This window comes from Scardinius erythrophthalmus, assembly GCF_964197995.2.
Source record: "Scardinius erythrophthalmus genome assembly, chromosome: 1".
NCBI lineage: Eukaryota > Metazoa > Chordata > Actinopteri > Cypriniformes > Leuciscidae > Scardinius > Scardinius erythrophthalmus.
The window spans coordinates 23,291,649-23,312,213 of record NC_138221.1 but is presented as its reverse complement, the minus strand read 5'-3'; the positions used below and the strand labels follow the sequence as shown (position 1 = coordinate 23,312,213).

General features: G+C 39.4%; 2 protein-coding genes across 2 annotated transcripts in view; one reads left to right on the top strand and one right to left on the bottom strand.

The window, feature by feature from the left end:
* The window catches only part of LOC308697603 (uncharacterized protein), a 641,328-nt gene that overhangs the window by 493,849 nt on the left and 126,914 nt on the right, over positions 1–20,565 (bottom strand). The window lies entirely within an intron of this gene.
* Positions 17,787–20,565, top strand: part of LOC308691831 (uncharacterized protein) — a 66,820-nt gene continuing 64,041 nt past the window's right edge. The window contains exon 1 of the mRNA XM_081367394.1: positions 17,787–17,927. The gene's annotated coding sequence lies outside the window, so the exon portion shown is untranslated. The remainder of the gene's footprint in view (positions 17,928–20,565) is intronic.

The window sequence follows — 20,565 nt, the reverse complement described above, 5'->3', positions numbered from 1 at the left end:
CGTTCATCTTCTTGACGTGTTCACAAAAGCAACACAACACATGCACAAGAACTGAGAAGATGACGCAGATGGGTCTCGATGTAGTGTTTAAAATGGTTCTAAAGTGTGCATTTACTGGATGTCCAAATCGTGAAAAACCAACGAGAAAACGTATAAGTTCCTTGCCAATGATGCTAAATGAATGGCTTACCTTTCAGCCTTTCCCATCAAATGATTGTGAGCGTCATCTTCTCAGTTCTCGCGCATGTGTCGTGGCGCTCTCGTGAACTCACTCAGACCCAAACTCAAGAAAATTAATAGTTGAATAAAGTCGAAAGTTTTGTTTGTTTTTTTGTACACAAAAAGTATTCTCGTCGCTTGATAAACTTAAGGTTGAGCCACTGTAGTCACTTGGACTATTTTAATAATGTCTTTACTAACTTGTCTTGGCCGGCAGAATGAAATTACATAGCAACCTATGAAGGAGTGAGACAGCTCTCAGATCTCATTAAAAATATTTTAATTTGGTGAACTAACCCTTTAAATGTTCCTGCATGTCATGTCTTTTAAGGAGCTTTCAATGTTGATTTGTTTCAATGTTTTTTTGTTTGTTTTTGTTTTCAATGAATTGATGTTACACTGGATGATTAATCAATTCTCTGTTACATTCCTAAATTTAATGCAAGATAATCTGAAATGTCAAGTGACAATTTTACTATAGCAAATGGAATTGATGTATGCATTTATTGATGGATGTTGTTTTTGTTGTTGTACAAAATTACATTGTTGACGGTTTTATTATTGAATGTATTTTTTTTATTTATCAAGTCATGCACTAAAACGGTTTCAGTATTGACTTTTGTAAATCATTTGATTCTTCATCAAATGTTTTTAGAACAAGTGGAAATTCTGGTTTCTGTGAGTTTGTTGGAAGATTGCACTAAATAAACAGTTAAATGTTTGATTCCAGAGTGTGAAAGGCTTATTTTTTCAGACAAAAATTGTTTGTAATTTTGTTTTGTATTTATTTTGATATTTAATATATAAAAGTTTTAAAAATTAAGTTAATCCAAAAAATAATTTATAATTTAATGCTAATTAAACAAATCTCTTTGGTTGAAAGAGTATTTTTACTTTAAGTTGACAATGGAAATGTGATTTGAGTAAATTAACTTTTTTAAGTTGAGATAATGTAAACCGATTACTTGTAACAAGTTGAAGTAATTTTTTTACTTTGATCCAACGACTCATTTTTTTCAGTGTACGAAATGCAGACAATACAGTTTTGCTGCTTGTAAATGTGACGCGACAGATCCCTAGCGGCACGTGAACAGATCATCTCTAACTAATAGTAAATAAACACGAATTAACACTTTTGAAAGATACAGTAGGCTACAACTTACCGAAATGTATATTCCTCATACATCGACAAATCAAACAAACAAAGGGGTCAATAAAACAGCTGTAGAACAATGTCACATAACATTTACCTCAGGAAAGCATTTGATAAAACAACAATGTCAGTTTTTTTAATACAAAAGTACAAAAGAAAGTGCAACAGTAACTCATAAATGTCCATAAATATTTCAATTTTATCTGTTACTTTTGAGACATGTAAAAAGCCCTGCCCCAACACGACAAAACACTTAAATTCCATTCAATGATGTTTTTAATAATAATAAAGTTATACTAACTTTACAACTACATAATCATACATATGTGTACATAATGTACATGTGGTATAATCACACTTTATGTAAAAATGCACACGTATTCTCTTGAGATCACGTTGATTCAGAGTTGGTGTCATCTGAAGTCCTGTCAAGAGTTGGTCTCTTCACAGGTGTTGGGCATCTCAAGTCTTCATAAGAGGCTGGATCCAGACTGGAGCTGACGTACTCTCTAGTTACCTCAGGATGGGCATCCCGAGATAAATCAGAGAAGCAAAAGGAATATAACTAGCTAAGCTGCTGTTCGCAACATTAAGCAAAGATAATCATATAATTGTCATTGAAGATTGTCAGTCTCTGCACATAAAAACTGTTACGTGTTAGAGATCTAATTACCTTAATACAATGAATGTAGTTATCATAAAATCAAACCATGTTTCAGTTCATAGTTATGCAGCTGTAGTGGTTGAAGATGAGTGGCATTAGTGTTTATTTGTTGTAGTATTGGTGTTTTATCCATGTCATATTGAGAGAAATATCAGCATCATCTTTCAGTAGAGCAGTTTTATAGGCATTTATCATCTATCCTGACTCAAATAATGTGTTTCTAACAGCAAACACTCAGAATAAAGTGAGATGATCTGCTGATGATCCTGAATGGCTTGCTGAATGAGTGTTGATAGTCTGAGGCTCATCAATATTAACAGATCTGCTGAAAACTCTTTATTTCATGACAATAGTTCCTGTTTTCACCTCATTTATTATGCTGATGTCTTCAGATCTCCTGTAAATTGACACTTAAAGCTCATTTCTACAGAGCCCCTAAAGGGAGATGGTGGAAAATATTTGGGATGGGAGGGAAAAAGTACATTTACATTTGTTCATTTAGGAGACGCTTTTATCCAAAGCGACTTACAAATGAGAACAATAGAAGCAGTTAAACTAAGTTTAGTCTCAGTTTAATCTAACGCAGTACATGCTATTTTTTTTAAATTTTTTATTTTTTATTTTTAAATAGAACAGAATAGAATAGAACAGAAAGTTAGTAATACTGGATCAAGTGTTGTCGAAAAAGAAGTGTTTTCAGTCGTTTCTTTAAAGTGACTATGGACTCAGCTGCTCTGGTTGAGTTAGGCAGATCATTCCTCCAGCAGGGAACAGTCATGGTAAAGGTCAGAGAAAGAGATTTTGTGCCTCTTTGAGATGATGCACCACAAGACGTCGTTCACTTGCAGCGCGCAAGTTCCTGGATGGCACATAAGCCCGAAGTAATGATTTTAAGTAAAAGGGAGCAGAGCCAGTGGTTGTTCTGTTGGCAAACCTCAGTGACTTGAATTTGATGCGAGCGGCAACTGGCAACCAGTGCAATTTTGTGAGGAGAGGAGTGACACATGCTCTCTTTGGCTCATTTAAAGACCACTCTAGCTGCTGCATTCTGGATCAGTTGCAGAGGTTTGACTGTGCAAGCTGGAAGGCCAGCTGATTAGCTGAATGGTGAAGTTGTGGTGAAGTGTTGGGTTGGCCGGGACCACGAGTAGCTCTGTCTTTGCAAGGTTTAGTTGAAGGTGATGGTCCTTCATCCAGCCAGAAATGTCTGTCAGGCAGGCTGAGATACAGTCGGCTACCGTCGGATCGTCAGTCTGGAATGAGAGGTAGAGTTGTGTGTCATCAGTGTAGCAGTGATAGGAAAAGCCATGTTTTTGAATCACAGATCCTAGTGATGTCATATAGATGGAGAAGAGAAGCGGTCCCAGCACTGAGCCCTGAGGCACTCCAGTAGCTAGATGTTGCAGCGCCACAAACGTTGGCGCTGTAATGGCGACAGGTGGAGAGCGTCTTGTTGCGTGTTAAGTTTGTCTAGTTACTTAGTGTGTTCCCGAGTGCAAGTGTTTAAATTAGTAATATCACGTTTTTTATGAATGTCTGCCCTTCTGGACATCATCATAGTGAGATTAAATCAAAGCTTGTAAAGTACATTTTTCATGATGAGGAAGTGCAAGCTGGTGTTACTGCTTCTCTGGGCAGTCGAACTGCTAGTGGCATTACCTGGGAGTCATGGGGGCGAATTTTTGCGATATAACCGGGACGATTTGCTGCTTCTCCGAAACATGGATTATCCAGCACCGAACTTGGACAATTGGGGAGAGTTTATACCGAGACAATGCGGGCTGGGCCGTGTATACCGGCGGAAATCTCCGATGAGGAAGCGGGGAAGGAGAGGCGGAGTGAAGCAGAGGCTGAAAGGGCTCACCGGCACACAGAAGAGTCCGCCGCTACCTTCCATTATACTCGCCAATGTTCGCTCCCTACGTAACAAATTGGATGAGCTACAGGCAAACATATTATGCCAGTGGGCATATAAGGAGGCTAGTCTGGTCTGCCTCACGGAAACCTGGCTGGATAAAACGATCGTGGACTCTGAGCTCTCTCTGGACGGATTCGGCTCTCCACTCAGACTGGACCGGGACACTGTGAGTAGCATGAAAAAACACGGGGGTGGGTTGTGCGTGTATTTTAATAAAGACTGGAGTAGAACTGCTGATGTTAAAGACTCCTGCTGTACACCTGATCTAGAGCTGCTTGCTGTGTCATTCAGACCCAAATATCTCCCCCGGGAGTTTGGTCAGCTGGCTGTAGTACTTGTTTACATTCCCCCCTCTGGCAACGTCACACGCGCGGCAGAGGCTATAGCGACGCGTGTCCATCAGATTGAATTTACATCTCCAGATTCCCCCGTTCTCATTTTAGGGGATTTTAATGGCTGCAGGCTAAACAAGACACTTCCAAATTACCAACAATATGTGACATGCGCTACTAGAGGTGATAAAACAATTGACCTCTGTTATGGGAATGTAAAGAATGCATACAAAGCATACAAAAAAACACCTCTTAGCACTGCAGATCATAATGTGGTCCATCTGATCCCTGCTTATCGTACAAAACTGCAGAGAGAGGGTGTGACCAAGAAGCTGGTGAAAAGGTGGGATGATAATGCGGTTGAGTCTCTACAGGGCTGCTTTGACAGCACAGACTGGGAGGTGTTGACTCAGGGGAGCAGCCTTGAGGAAGCCACTGAAGTGGTTACCCACTATATCACCTTCTGTGAAAATATGATTGTCCTGCAAAAAACTGTGAAGGTATTTTCTAACAATAAACCCTGGATTACAAAAGCACTGAAAACCACTCTTAATGAAAAGAAAATAGCATTTAACTCGGGAAACAGAATTGAGTCCAAACTCATACAAAATAGACTGAACAAGGAAATAAAATCAGCAAAGAAAGGATATAAGGAGAAAATTGAGAAACTTTTTCGAGAAGGCAAAGCTAGGGATGCCTGGCAAGGCGTTAAAACACTGGCTGGCCTCCCCATTAATAACTCAGCATTATCCGGGACAAGAGACTCTGTCAACATGGCAGAGGACCTTAACCAATTTTACTCCAGGTTTGACCAGTTTGATTATTCACAAGAGAGGAAGGAGCTAATAGATGAGCTCACTCCTATGATATCTGCCCAAGCAAATCTGGAGTTGCGGCAGGAGGAAGTGGAACTCATGCTGAAGCGGATAAAACCTAACAAAGCACCAGGACCTGATCAGATCTGTGGCCGGTTGCTAAAGGCCTGTTGCAGCCAGCTGGCAGGTGTTTTCTGTTATCTGTTCAATCGCTCTCTCTCAGAACATTCAATTCCGTCAACCTGGAAATCTTCAGTCATCTGCCCAATAGCCAAAAAGAGCAACCCCACTTGCAACAATGATTACCGGCCTGTGGCATTAACATCTCTGGTGATGAAAGGCTTTGAAAGGCTTATTCTTTCCCAGCTTCAGGAGGAGGTCAGTTTGCATGTTGACCCCCTTCAGTTTGCATACAAACGGCACAGAGGTGTGGATGATGCCATATTAACACTACTACATGGCATTTATTCCCATCTTGAAAAGCCCAGGTCATTCATTAGACTGGTTTTTGTGGATTTCTCGAGTGCTTTTAATACAGTGCAACCTCACCTGATGGGACAAAAATTGCTCCAAATGGACGTGAACCCGCACCTTATTCTGTGGATCCTGTCTTTTCTGACAGATAGACACCAGAGGGTCCGAGTCAACGGTCACCTCAGTTCGTCTAGGATAGTATCCACTGGAGCCCCACAAGGCTCTGTAATCTCACCAGTTCTGTATACACTATACACTAATGACTGTAGGAGCATTAACCCAGGTATAATATATACTAAATATTCCGACGACACTGTGATCATGGACACTACTAATTCACTACGAGAGTTACAGGCTGAGATGGACATTTTTGCGGAGTGGTGCAAGCAGAGTTGTCTTGACCTCAATGCCTCTAAGACAAAGGAACTGGTTATTGACTTCCGTAAGGATGTTTCCATCATTCCCACTTTGTTAGTCAACAACCAGCTAATAGAAAGGGTTGAATCATATAGATATCTTGGGACAATACTTGATCACAAACTTACTTTCCAACTAAACAGTGAAAACATTTACTCTAAGTGTCAGCAGCGCCTCTTTTTTTTGAGGAAGCTCCGTAGACTTCAGGTTCATCAGTCAGTCCTGATAGCTTTCTACAAATGCTTCATTGAGTCTGTAATAACTTTCAACATATCAGCCTGGTTTGGATCACTATCCAACATTCATTGTAACACACTGAACAAAATCATAACATTAAGTAGTAAAATAATCGGACAGGCGCAGGAATCACTCACCAGTATCTATAACAGGAGGACAAAAATAAAAGGAACACAAATAGCCTTAGACACCACTCATACACTGCACAGCCACTATAGTCTTCTACCTTCAGGCCAGAGATACAGATCACTCATATTTAGGACCAAGAGAGCTATGACAAGTTTTGTGCCCACATCTATTAGAAACATGAATGGTTGATAAATTTAACCACCAATGTGTATGCTCGTGTGTGCAGACCTGGTGACTATTTCTCTTTATTTATCTATTTTTAACGCAAACCTTCTTAATGTTTACTGCTTATTTATCATGTATTTATTGTATTTTTCAAGCTTTATTTATTATTTATTAATTATTATTTTATGGAATTGTGTGTAATGTGTGTGTGTGTGTGTGTGTGTGTGTGTGTGGGTGTGTGTGTGCGTGCGTGTGCGTGCGTGCGTGTGTGTGTGTGTGTGTGTGTGTGTGTGTGTGTGTGTGTGTGTGTGTGTGTGTGTGGTATATTATGCTGTCTTTGTGAAACTGTACACGCATTGATGCTCAATACGAATGAAGTTCCTAACGGATAAATAAAGTTCTTTGAATTGAATTGAATTGGGTCTTAGACACCACACCCCTCCATAAAACCCTAAAGTACATACCTTAGAGGTAAGACTTGAACCATTGGAGTGCGGTTCCCGAGATGCCCTTCATCTTTAGGATTGATAGGAGGATCTGGTGGTTAACTGTGTCAAAGGCAGCAGAAGTTAAATCTTTTGCATTCCCTCGCAAAACATCTGCGTTCCCTCTCAAAACTTATATGCTCCTTCGCAAATAAATCTGCGTTCCCTCACTAAACCTATTGTGAGCTTGGACAAACACGTCCTGTTTAATGTCCCGCTGGCAGTGTTTCAGAGATCCGTACGTTAACAATGCGGTTCATGGAGTTCAGTAAAGTTGGCAATATATCACAGATCTGAACATCCTGTATCAATAACTCTTGAGCTAAACTTTGTTCAAACACAAATGCCAGCTATTTCCAAATTATCTCTAAGAGCAGGCAGCGGAGAGACACGTCCTGAGGGAAAGTCTGCAAAGTGCAAAACCCCAAAAAGTGTTACTACAAAAAAACTCATTAACTTCAATGTTAAACACTGTAGTGTGACCAAATTCAGTTTACACATCAATGGTCTCTTACTGGTCATACCACAACACTTAGTTTGATAAAATATGCTTTTGCATAGTATAGTCATAGTATAATACATAATATGTATTTGTAACACACCAAATTCAGTTTACACATCACTGCTCTAATGCTGGTTATACAACACCAGCGGCTGCCTATTTCAGGCTGGGATTGAAATGCTCAAACTTTGAGGTGTAGGCTATATTTTATGTTCGAGACTGGACTCTGGATTTGCTTGACTAATTTTATACATTTATTTTTTTGATACCCTACGATAACCTTTTATCATATATCCTGACTCTGTTTCTAACTCAAAAACTCATAATAAAGTCAGTTGATGATCCCTAATGGCTTGTTGAATGAGTGTTGATAGTCTGAGGCTCATCAATATTAACAGATCTGCTGAAAACACTCTTTATTTCATGATCATTATGCTGATGTCTTCAGATCTCCTGTAAATTGACACTTAAAGCTCATTTCATTGGTGTCAACAGACTTAGGGTATTTGTTGCTTACTAGCCTGTTTATGCTTTCTACTATTTTTCTTACTATTATATTTGGAAGAATTTAATATTAATATTCTGATATCTATGAGAAAAAAAAAAAAAAAAAAAACTTTGTTATTTATATATTTTAGATTTTGGCAGATCAGCTCCTCCCACAGCAATCACATCATCAGTGAAGCCCCTCCCACAGCAATCACATCATCAGTGAAGCTCCTCCTACAGTAGTCACATGGTCAGTGAAGCCCCTCCCACTCTAATTCTCCAATAAATGCTGGAATATTCCCATCAATCTACAAGTGAAGACGAGCAGCAAAGCGTCAGGAAGAGCTGAAATCTGCAAAGACTGAGTTTATTAAAGAGGACAGTGAGAACATGAGTGATCCAGAACCCTGCAGAATGAAACACACTGAAGATCCTGAAGAACAAAGAGGTTGGTGTTTATTCTTCATTTACTCATGATGCTGAAGAACATTCATGTTAGAAACATTCAAGCACTTCATCAGTTTTAGATAAACAATTCAACTGTGAAATGGTTCCTATAAAGTTTTTTTTTTTTTTAAACATGATCGTTAAAGGGAAGGTTTCATATTTGTTGTTAACAACAGGTCAAACTAAATTTAAATGTTTTATTTCATATTTATTTTATATATGCTTTACAATTTGTAACAATTTTACCTGAATTTTGACCTGAATTTTGTGTGTATTTTTACAAACATGTATAACAAACAATAATCATTCCAAAATGTACAAATTTACAATCTACTCCGCTTTACTGCAAACATTTGTGCTCTGAAATTCACTTGATCTTGTGTTTCTTGTGTCCCACAAGCATATGAAGTCACTGGAAGGAGAAGTTTAGTGTGAACGGCCCATAATAATTAAAGTCCACATGAAATCAAAATTGGCCATATTTACTTTGTTTGCCTAATTTGATCGTTTTGTGGTGAACACTTCATCCATGCAAGTCAATCCACACAAAAAAATTTTTTGGCTTCGTAATCTTTAATCAAAATCTGAAAATGCCCCTCCCCTCTGCATTGGAGGACATTCCCTGATGACGTATGTTTGACGGCTTGGTTTGGGAAACGCTTAACCACTCCCCTCAAACCGTTAACGTTGTCTGCTATGAGCAGAGATGGAGAGGAGGAGCGCTAGAGTAAAACCCTGCCCTCTGTTCAATATTCCTTTTCACGGGGAAATACGTCACAACACCGGAGAAAAGTCGTTCGCAACTTCCGGTTCACGTGGACTTTAACACCTTTTAGTAGTTTTTAACATAATTATGTATCAATCTAAAAGTTAGTGTCAAAATATGGTAGTATTGTATATTATTATGTTTATATCATGTTAGATAATTGTGTCATTGATCAAACATATTTAATAGTTCACTACAGAAACATGGGATTTGTGCCTAAAATAACTGGAAGATCAGAGTACCTCATTTATGGAAAGTTTCAGGGATGTTTAATTAATTTATAAAAAGTTTTAAATTATTGTAATATTTTTTAGCAGTTGTCTGTTAAATCTGGGATAATTTTTATCTCCACTCACTCCATATTTCTGTCTTTGAATTATTTTGATTATTTAGAAAATGTTATTTTTCTTTCATTTCAGAGCTAATGGAAGAGAGTGAGGAGAGTGAAGAACTGAGAGAAGTGAAGGAGGAGAGTGAAGAACTGAGAGAAGTGAAGGAGGAGAGTGAAGAACTGAGTGAAGTGAAGGAGGAGAGAGAAGAACTGAGTGAAGTGGAGGAGGAGAGTGAAGAACTGAGAGAAGTGAAGGAGGAGAGTGAAGAACTGAGTGAAGTGGAGGAGGAGAGTGAAGAACTGAGTGAAGTGAAGGAGGAGAGTGAAGAACTGAGTGAAGTGGAGGAGGAGAGTGAAGAACTGAGTGAAGTGGAGGAGGAGAGTGAAGAACTGAGTGAAGTGGAGGAGGAGAGTGAAGAACTGAGTGAAGTGGAGGAGGAACATCATGTCAAATCTGGAGAAAAACCTTTGAGTCGCTCAAAGACTAAACAGACATTTTTAAAGAAAAGAAGAGCCAATAAATCTTTCACCTGCACTCAGTATGGAAAGAGCTACACAGCCAAACATCATCTTGAGCGTCACATGAGAGTTCACACTGGAGAGAAGCCGTTCTCATGTGATCAGTGTAAGAAGAGATTCAGAAATAAACAAATTCTTGAGCGTCACATGAGAGTTCACACTGGAGAGAAGCCGTTCACATGTGATCAGTGTGGAAAGAGTTTCACACGCAAACATCATCTTGAGCGTCACATGAGAGTTCACACTGGAGAGAAGCCGTTCACATGTGATCAGTGTGGAAAGTTATTCGGCCGATCAACAAACCTTGAAAGTCACATGAGAATTCATACAGGAGAGAAGCCATATGTATGCAATCAATGTGGGAATAGTTTCGGTCAATCAGTAAACCTTAAAAGTCACATGAGGATCCACACTGGAGAGAAGCCGTTCTCATGTGATCAATGCGGGAAAACATTTCTTCAGGCATCAAACCTGAAGTCACACCTGACAGTTCATATGAAGGAGAAGCCACATTCATGTTCTGTGTGTGGAAAGAGTTTTTCATGGCTGCAATCTTTACATAGACATCAGAAAATACATACTGGTGTGAGAGAGTACATGTGCTTTGAGTGTGAGAAGACTTTTATTACAGCGAGCTGTTTAAAACTGCACCAGAGGATTCACACTGGAGAAAAACCTTACAAGTGTTCACACTGTGACAAGAGATTCAGTCTGTCATCACATCTGAAAACACATGAGAGGAGGATCCACAGCAGAGAGAAGCCGCACACGTGTGATCAGTGTGGAACAAGTTTCTCTTTTAAAAGTCAACTGAATATACACATGAAGATCCATAAAGTGCAGAAACCACATCACCACAGTCTGAAATCACGGTAAGAAGTTCTTCTTTATGTGCTGAGAAACAAAAGCTGCTTTTCCACTTTCGGAAAAGGTTCCAGTTGTGTTTCCACTTGAGCCTGGTATGGCACGGCACAATTTCAAACCATTCGTTCACTTTGAGATTCGTTCACTTTCAGTTTGTTCACCAAAATGATTCGTTCATTGATTTGTTCAGTATACATATTACATAAATACGCCCACAGGTGGTGAAAAATAGTGTCTTATGTCTTAAGTCAACGAACGTATTTACTTGTAACAAAAAAAATATTTGGCTTTATTAAAATGTTTCTAATTTACTCATTAAATTAATAAAATAAGTCAAAATAAGTGGTTCAGATGACCAAAGCACAAAGGTTTTCTTGCATGATTAACAATGTAATGGTTTTGGTCAGACATTTACACATTCATAAATCTGGGATTATGTTAAACGCTTTAAACGAGTTATGTTCCATGTTAAGTATGAATATATAAACAATCGTATGTGCACAGTACCTATAACTGTGCTTTGCATCTACGGATTAATGAATGAGATTGACTTGCATGCTAAATGACGACCTACCTGGTACTCTCTCAATCATTTCATTCACAAACAAAATGTACCAACGAGATCTCTCTCTCGCTCAGACTCTAAACAGAGCAACCTCATTCAGTGATGGGCGTTGTGGTGGCAAACAATTTTCTATTACATAATAAAAGACAAACATGTAACAATTGTCTTTAAAGATTATTTATTCCCTACCGTTTGTGTGTCCCAATCCGAAAACGTGTTGCAATTGCCATCTAGAAACTGGCCACGGGTGGTGAATACAGGACAATCAGCCATCTTTTTGGAGTTGGCCTCAGCACTGTGTTTAATTGTGTTCAGGAATTCTGCAACACAGTCATCTTCCCGTCCACAGGAGATTTCCTGATGCTGACAAGTTGTTAGAAATGGCCACTTTCTTTAATAATCGTTGGAGAGTTCCAGTGTGTGTCGGTGCAATTGATGGCAGTCACATTCCAGTATTGCGCCAGAGGACTATCCACAAGACTATCTCAGTCGGAAAGGCTGGCATTATATTGTTCTGCAAGCAGTTGTGGATGGCAAACGTCTTTTCTGGGATGTTGGTGTTGGCTATCCAGGGAGTGTGCATGACGCCAGAGTGCTACGACAGTCACATTTGTGGGAGGTCCTAAGTGACGGAGAATTAGTAGGGCAAAACGAAGTGACCATCTCTGGCTTTGATGTTGGACATTTCCTGATAGGTGATCCGGCGCATGAAGCCATGAAGCCCTTTTCAGACACTGGCAGACTGACCCCTGAACAACACATCTACAATTACAGGCTGAGCAGTGCACGATCGCTTGTGGAGATGTCTTTTGGGAGATTAAAAGGACGATGGAGGTGCCTCCTAAAAAGAAATGCAAGCTGGAGCTGAGCAAGAGAATGGCACTGACCCGGTGTGTGCTCCATGGTGATAATTTCACTGAAGAGCACCCAGACAGGACTGTAAACATTGAGCCTCCTGTTCAGACATTACCTGAGCATGCTCACGCAGAAGGGGCTGACATCAGAGCTGCATTAATGATGCGTTTAATGGCGGGAACGAGTGATTATTTGAATACACCAATGCCATATTTTTGTAACACTGTCGTTTGTGTTTTAAGGACATCTGAACTGTCATACATTTATTATATTCTCCTCCATTGAATAAACCCTTGTATCTCTAAAACTATGTATTCTGTGAATAATTTCATTACAGCATGTCATGTGAGCTTTAGAGAAGGCTGATAATATGCTAATGAAATATTGTATTGCCCTGTAAACCCCTGTTTGACTAATGTCTGGCCAGGAGCTCAATTCTTGCTTTATGGTCCTCAATCAAAGACCCTTTCACACTGCTGCCAACATGAGACATTCTTTTATAAATATTCTTTTGTTTGAATTCAGCCATTATAGCCTTTATTCAGGCATTATGGCTTGGCCATCAACTCCAGGCCCACTATTCACCTATTATCAGAAGTCTTTAAGACTTCTGATAGAAAAGACTTCTTTATAGAAAAGTCTTTATAGAAAAGACCCCCCCCCCCATTCTTTATTCATATGAAAATACATAAAAATCGTATGAAAATCACACACAAACCGTATACGATATTTGCCTGTTAAGGGGATAAACAAACTTTGCTAAATGTAAAGTGAAATAAATGTAAATGAAAATAAAATTGTAAATAGTTAATTTAGCAGCTTGGGTTCTCCCAAGGTTTATTTCTCAATTCTGTCACCTGATGGAGTTTTGGTTCCTTGCCACTGTTGCCTTGGCTTTTGGCTTGCTTAGTTGGGGACATTTAATATTCAACGGTATTATTGATCTGCCTAATTAGGGTGGACGATGCAATTTTCTTCTAGAAACAAACTTTGTTGTATTATTTTCATTTTATCAATGTGAAGCTGCTTTGATACAATCTGTATTGTAAAAAAGTGCTGTATAAATAAAGGTGACTTGACTTGACTTGATTTATTTGCAATAATTTTTGCACTTGAGCTTGTGTGTCCGCTCTCATGTCCCGCCGCAAGGCATCATCCATTTTTTTGCTGGAACCTCTCATCTGCCCTTTCCAAATACTGCACCAGCTCCGAAGTGCTGTCTCTTTTCCTTTTTCCTGTGTACAACAATAATAGCAGATGACAGATCATCAGTGTGTTGTCATAGCATTGTGAATAAGTGTTTTCTGCAGGGAATTACGCATCTGCATCTGCTACATGATAAAATATTATTTGTGACTGGTATATAGCATCATACTACATCACTATCACTTCATCTTTTGGTCATGTCCCATAATAGATCATCAACATTATATTGTATATAGCAAGTTAATGTCAGATTGACTTTATATTCTATTTTAAACTTCATTTTTTTTCTAGACTTTTACTTTGTTTTAGGTAGTGTAATCAAATTTAATTGTTATATATCAAAGCATTTTGTATTGCGGTTAATTAATTTAAATGAAGAATCAATATGAACATTATTTCAGTACCTGAAAGTAATATATACAGTATATACACACATCTCAATGTTTGCATAGTGTATGATGTGACCTTTTGCACACCAAGTCTTGCCCCGTTCTGAAGATGCGTCTCCAGAGCTGCTACACGACGGCGCGGGAGAGCTGCAGCCCAGCGGTGGCGGTAACTCAACGCTGTCATCACTGTCGTTCATGGCAGACAATTCTATAAACAAAAACACAAAGACAGTGTTTTTAACAAAGATTTTTGTCCACTACACTTTATACACTGTTCTGTGATAGCATACTGTATACAATGAAATCACAGATAATATCCTAGCTAGCAACATTGCAAACACTGATGTGAGAAATTAGTACCTCGCTGAACAGCTGAGAAACACAGGCTGGGAACAAGTAAAATAATGTAAAAACAGAACTTACCAGGATCAGTACAACTTTGCTGCAGCGAATCATCCACCATTGACCCGAGCATTATTGTTGCCGAGTTCAGTGCCCCGGTCACCTGGCATGCCGGTCTATCGCCGAGGACAGAGTCGAGAACGTCGAAATGTGGGTTTCGATCTGGGCGACCATTGCCGCTTCGACCGAGGTCTTATTTTTGGTCCCTATAATCCTTCTTTAGTTTTTTAAGTTTGTTGCTAATCTCTTTGACGCTCCTGTTGAACCCCGCTGCAGTCATCTCTCTCTCGCTGAATTTGCTGCAAAACCGGTTTCGTCCGTGAAGCCCCATCTAATTTACTCTGGACTTCTGCAGAGGACCAGAGTGCAAGAGAGCAGCTTGTTTCCTCCTCGGACCACTGTTGTTTTCGCTTAATTGCATCCATCGTTTTTAGCTGCTAATTCTAAAATGTCGGTCACAAGTTTCTGTTCGTCTTGTTGGTCAGGGTAGGCTACTTAAAGCTACTTAAAGATTTTTTTTTTTATCATATTTACTGAAACCGAAACTATGCTCCGACAGAACAACATAAATCAGATGGTTTTGGAAAAAACTCGCGCTTCTACCTCCACCTAGAGCAGAGGTCTTCAATCCTGCTCCTGGAGGGCCACTGTCCTGCACAGTTTAGTTCCAACCCTAATCAAACACACCTGAATCAGCTCATCAAGCTCTTCCAAATCCTTGAGTATCCAATGGCAGGTGTGCTGAAGCAAACTAAACTCTGCAGGACAGTGGCCCTCCAGGAGCAGGATTGAAGACCTCTGACCTAGAGCCTGTTATTTGTTTGGCAAAAATCCACTGCTCCCGGTTCTTCTAGTCCAGTCAGCGCAGGGCTGTGTGAAATCTGCCTGTCAATCACAGTTCGCGCACACGACACAGATCCCCCCCACCCACCCACCTCAAGCATGTGCTTACAATATCACATGCACAAGCTTGAAGTTTGCAGGAGTGTTGGATTGTACAAAGCATGATGGCGGAGAGAAAATCTACTAACAAGCTTCCAATTTCTCGGATAACAACCAGAGCTAGGAGGCTCTGTACAATCTCTGTACTATCTGTCTTAGCCCTAGTACTATCATGGGCTGAACAGGTGGCCTACTAGCTGACTACCTACCGACCTACAACTGATTTTGTAAATCTGCACCCGCCCATACCCGCAGTGCTTAAAACCGCATCCAAACCGTTTACCATCAGCAGCACTAATTAACCCGACACGACCCTTAAAATAGAACCGCCACCCGACCCGCACCCGAAATAAAATCAGTTTAGCATATCACATTATAGACACAATTACAACAATGTTTATTTCCAGGTCATACAGAAGTTATTTGTGGCGAGCAGGACGAGGTCGAGGGCCGTGAGAGAACGGCGCGAGACCGGTGGCATGATTGATGTGATCGGTCTCGTATCTCTCATGGAGGAGCGGAAGCTTAAAAGTAGGAGCGACGACAGTGAAGGACGAGAGAGGACAGGCCTGTGTTTGTGTTTTTGTTATTTGTGACAGCAGTCGTCCGTGAGGGGTTGCTATCTTTTACTTTTCGTTTTTTGTTCATTTTTATTATTAAAATAGTTGAACGTTCGCGGGTTCCTGCCTCCTTCTTCCCATAACATCTAACCTTGTTAGATTATTACACGACCATTAACACAAGGACAACTTCAGCCGAAGCTGTCAAAAGGCCATCCCTGTCGACAACTTCACAATAATCTCCACTAGCTATTCTTTTCGTCAACTCATCAGGATCCATATAAACGACTGCAGGCAGATCCCGCGCGGTTGTGATAGAAGTGAGAGACTCCTGGGAGGGCGCAGGCACAAATAAACTGATATGGATTTTAAATTATTGGATCAACTTGAAATACAGGCACCCGCAGGTACCCGAACCCGTGCAGGACTCTGCTGTAACTGTAACCTGCATGGATGAAAATTTGAGTTTAACTTTCACCTGTCCCCCTCTGTCTAGGTGCTGAGAGCTGCCAGTGGGAGCAGTGCCCCTTGCGGTGGTGGGTCCCTTGGGGTGTGCTGTGGCTGCGTGTTCACCAAGTGTGGTCATTCCCTTGCTGTGAAATCCAAACACTTTGTGGAGCGAATTATTGTGTGAGTGTTTCTTGAGTTTAAAAATAAAAATCTATTTTTGTACTGGGCCACTGTCTCTGGCTAATCCATCTACGAACTTGAGTGCCTTGCTAGAATAAAATCACTAATTTTGGGTGTAAATCCCATCGGGGCGTAGTCTGCTAATTGTCTGGGTTCAAGCCCTGCAAATTTGTATCCCACCTGCCACACATGGATGCATCAGGAAGGATTTTCTCTCCAACTATTCTGGATCGACTCTGAACGTAGTTTTAAAGCACACTCACACACACACCACTTGAAACTTCCATAAAATAATCTTTCACGGTCGGAAAGGTTGAAGCGAATTACAAGGACATTCACAGGCTTGATTGCACAGGATTTTGCACAGAAAAACGTAGCCACATATTTGTCACCAACAGATACCCTTAGTCTTAGACCAGTGAAATGAGCTTTAAGTGTCAATTTACAGGAGATCTGAAGACATCAGCATCAAAATGAGGTGAAAACAGGAACTATTGAGGTGAAATGGGTAGAACTATATACAGCCCTAGTAAGACAGTTATCAGTTTAGAAGTAGGCTATACATGTGAATTAAACGAGGGACAATGACCTTCATCATTACAGTATGCTAATGCTGTGAATCAGATGCGAGGGAATCGTCATTATGCAGATTGAGGACTGTGTCTCTTACACCTCTAATACACATCTGTGCCATTTGCTACACACACACACACACACACACACACACACACACACACACACACACACACACACACACTTATTCCCACTACATACTACTGATCTACTAGTGTGCTTATAAACTGAACAGAATTGTGCTGAACTTAATATTAAAGTATTCTAATGTAAAATCTAGATACTGAAACATATCTTAAAGAACAACAATAACTTCAATGGAGTCAGATTACTTATATTAGAGTCAGATAACTCAATGCTCATTCTCCCTCAGCTGTTTTTTTTTTTACCCTATTATTGGTTTAAAATAACAATGTCCAAGACTTACACAATAGAGTATTTTCAGCAGCTGTTAAATGGATGGTTGATCAGCTTTTTTCGAAGGCTTGATTGTGTTATACATGTGTTATACATGTGTTCATGCTTCATTAAAAAAAAAAAAAAAAAACGCATTATTTTTCATATCTACTTTTATTCTGCACCGCTGTGTCTCTCATAAAACGGTCTGATGGTTTACTGATTATAAGAAGGCTCTCCCTCAGAAATACACAACGGGCTCTGATTGGTCAGCTTGGCCCAGTGTGTTGTGATTCGCTTACCGCCTAGTTCACGCTGTCCGGAAACGTCACGTCCGTTACCAGTTGCATGTGCTTCGGTGTAATGTAAACACAGGCGTCAATATTGCCTTATCAATTAAAGCCCGAATCAGACTTAGAGAATAGTGGAGAGGAATCGAGCAGAACTTGTGCACGAACGGCCGTTACAGGACGTTTCAGAAAGGTATGTTTTTTTGTTTAGATATCTCTTTTTTTTCTATACGCGGTTATTTGTAAATGCTACTGCTGTTTATGTTAAAACACGCAGAAATATCCATGCATTTCATACAATCGTTCTACCTCATAATATTACAATCCTCGAAGGGATTATTTGGTCAGCACTCACACACACAGTCACACACACACACACACACACACACACACACTCCACAAAACGAATGTAGCCAAATATCTGTTGTCAGAACCATGAGCACATTACGAGACTAACCATGGTTTTACCACAGTAAAGAAAATGTTTAACACCATCATTCAACGGTCGCTGGTGGGATTTAAATAAAGTTTGTATGTGTTTGAAACAGCGTTGCTACAAAAACGATATAGCGATGGAAAACACATCAACAAAGGCAAAGCATAAAACGTGTTTTGACCCATAAACATCAGCTTCTGCTTTTAAAGTGGGAACTGCTCCATCTTTCAGGACAAACTTTTTTTGTGAATCCGGTGTGAACTCGCATAGATCCGTTATGACTCTAATGCAGCAACTCTTCCTCTTCTCAACACTGGTGTGTGTGTCTGTATGCAGCTGTATAGCCGCTACTAGCCCTGAGTGAATCATTAGAATTATTTCATGCCGTGTTTCAGACTTATCCCTTAATAAAACATGAACAAATACATACCATAAACTAGAGTATTTGTATTATCTGGCATACATTTGACAGTAATATATTATTTTGCCACAGCCACAAACATAACTTCAAACTGAAAATTGTATTTTAGTTTAGCAATAACTGTATAAGAAACAGTGCAACAAATACATCTGTAGGAATATAAAAAAGTATATATGAATAATATTTTAAAAACATATCTCTTTAAAACTTAATGTCCAGAAACAATTTTGTTAAATAAAAGGCATGTCAGTTTTTTTATACAAAAGTACAAAAGAAAGTGCAACAGTAACTCATAGTACTATAAATGTCCATAATATTTCAATTTTATCTGTTACTTTTGAGACATGTAAAAAGCCCTGCCCCAACACGACAAAACACTTAAATTACATTCAATGATGTTTTTTATAATAATAAAGTTATACTAACTTTACAACTACATAATCATACATATGTGTACGTAATGTACATGTGGTATAATCACACTTTATGTAAAAATGCACAGTATTCTGATGAGATCACGTTGATTCAGAGTTGGCATCATCTGAAGTCCTGTCAAGAGTTGGTCTCTTCACAGGTGTTGGGCATCTCAAGTCTTCATAAGAGGCTGGATCCAGACTGGAGCTGACGTACTCTCTAGTTACCTCAGGATGGGCATCCCGAGATAAATCACAGAAACAAAAGGAATATAACTAGCTAAGCTGCTGTTCGCAACATTAGGCAAAGATAATCATCTAATTGTCATTGAAGATTGTCAGTCTCTGCACATAAAAACTGTTATGTGTTAGAGATCTAATTAACTTAATACAATGAATGTAGTTATCATAAAATCAAACCATGTTTCAGTTCATAGTTATGTGGCTGTAGTGGTTGAAGATGAGTGGCATTAGTGTTTGTTTGTTGTAGTATTGGTGTTGTCATATTGAGAGAAATATCAGCTTCAGCATCATCTTTCAATAGAGCAGTTTTATAATCTTTTGTCATATATCCAGACTCAAATAATGTGTTTCTAACAGCAAACACTCAGAATAAAGTGAGATGATCTGCTGATGATCCTGAATGGCTTGTTGAATGAGTGTTGATAGTCTGAGGCTCATCAATATTAACAGATCTGCTGAAAACACTCTTTATTTCATGACAATAGTTCCTGTTTTCACCTCATTTATTATGCTGATGTCTTCAGATCTCCTGTAAATTGGCACTTAAAGCTCATTTCATTGGTGTCAACATTCTTGGGGTATTTGTTGCTTACTAGCCTGTTTATTTCTGTTTATGCTTTCTACTGTTTTTCTTACCATTATATTTGGAAGAAATTAAATTACAATATTCTGATATCTAGGCCTATGCAGTGTTTCCCACAGAATGGGCTTTATGCACAGCTGCCCCACTTCCTGAAACTCAGGCAGGTCCTTTGTTTCCTGTCTGCCTTTATTGGACAAACTGATTAATCCAGGTGTGCCTGACCACCTGGATTAATCAGTTGGTCCAATAATGGCAGACAGGAAACAAAGGACCTGCCTGAAGTTCAGGAAGTAGTGCAGCTGTGCATAAAGCCCATTAGATTCTATTTGCGTTGGTGTGGTGTTTGGGGACCGGGGAGGGGGTGATTAAGTTATATATATATATATATATATATATATATATATATATATATATATATATATATATATGTTTATATATATATCATATATTTTTATTGACAAGTACACATCCCCATTGCCAACACTTAGTGTCAGATAACTTAAAGACTTTTTGTGCCATTGCTACATTCTATGCTATGACTGCTCCACAGACTTTTTGTTGCAAATTTTGCTCACACACAAACCTGGAACTGGACACACACACACACACACACACACACACACACACACACACACACACACACACACACACACACACACACAACTCACAAACTTACTGACACACTCAAACACAGGCTCACACACTCAAACACAGGCTCACACACTCAAACACAGG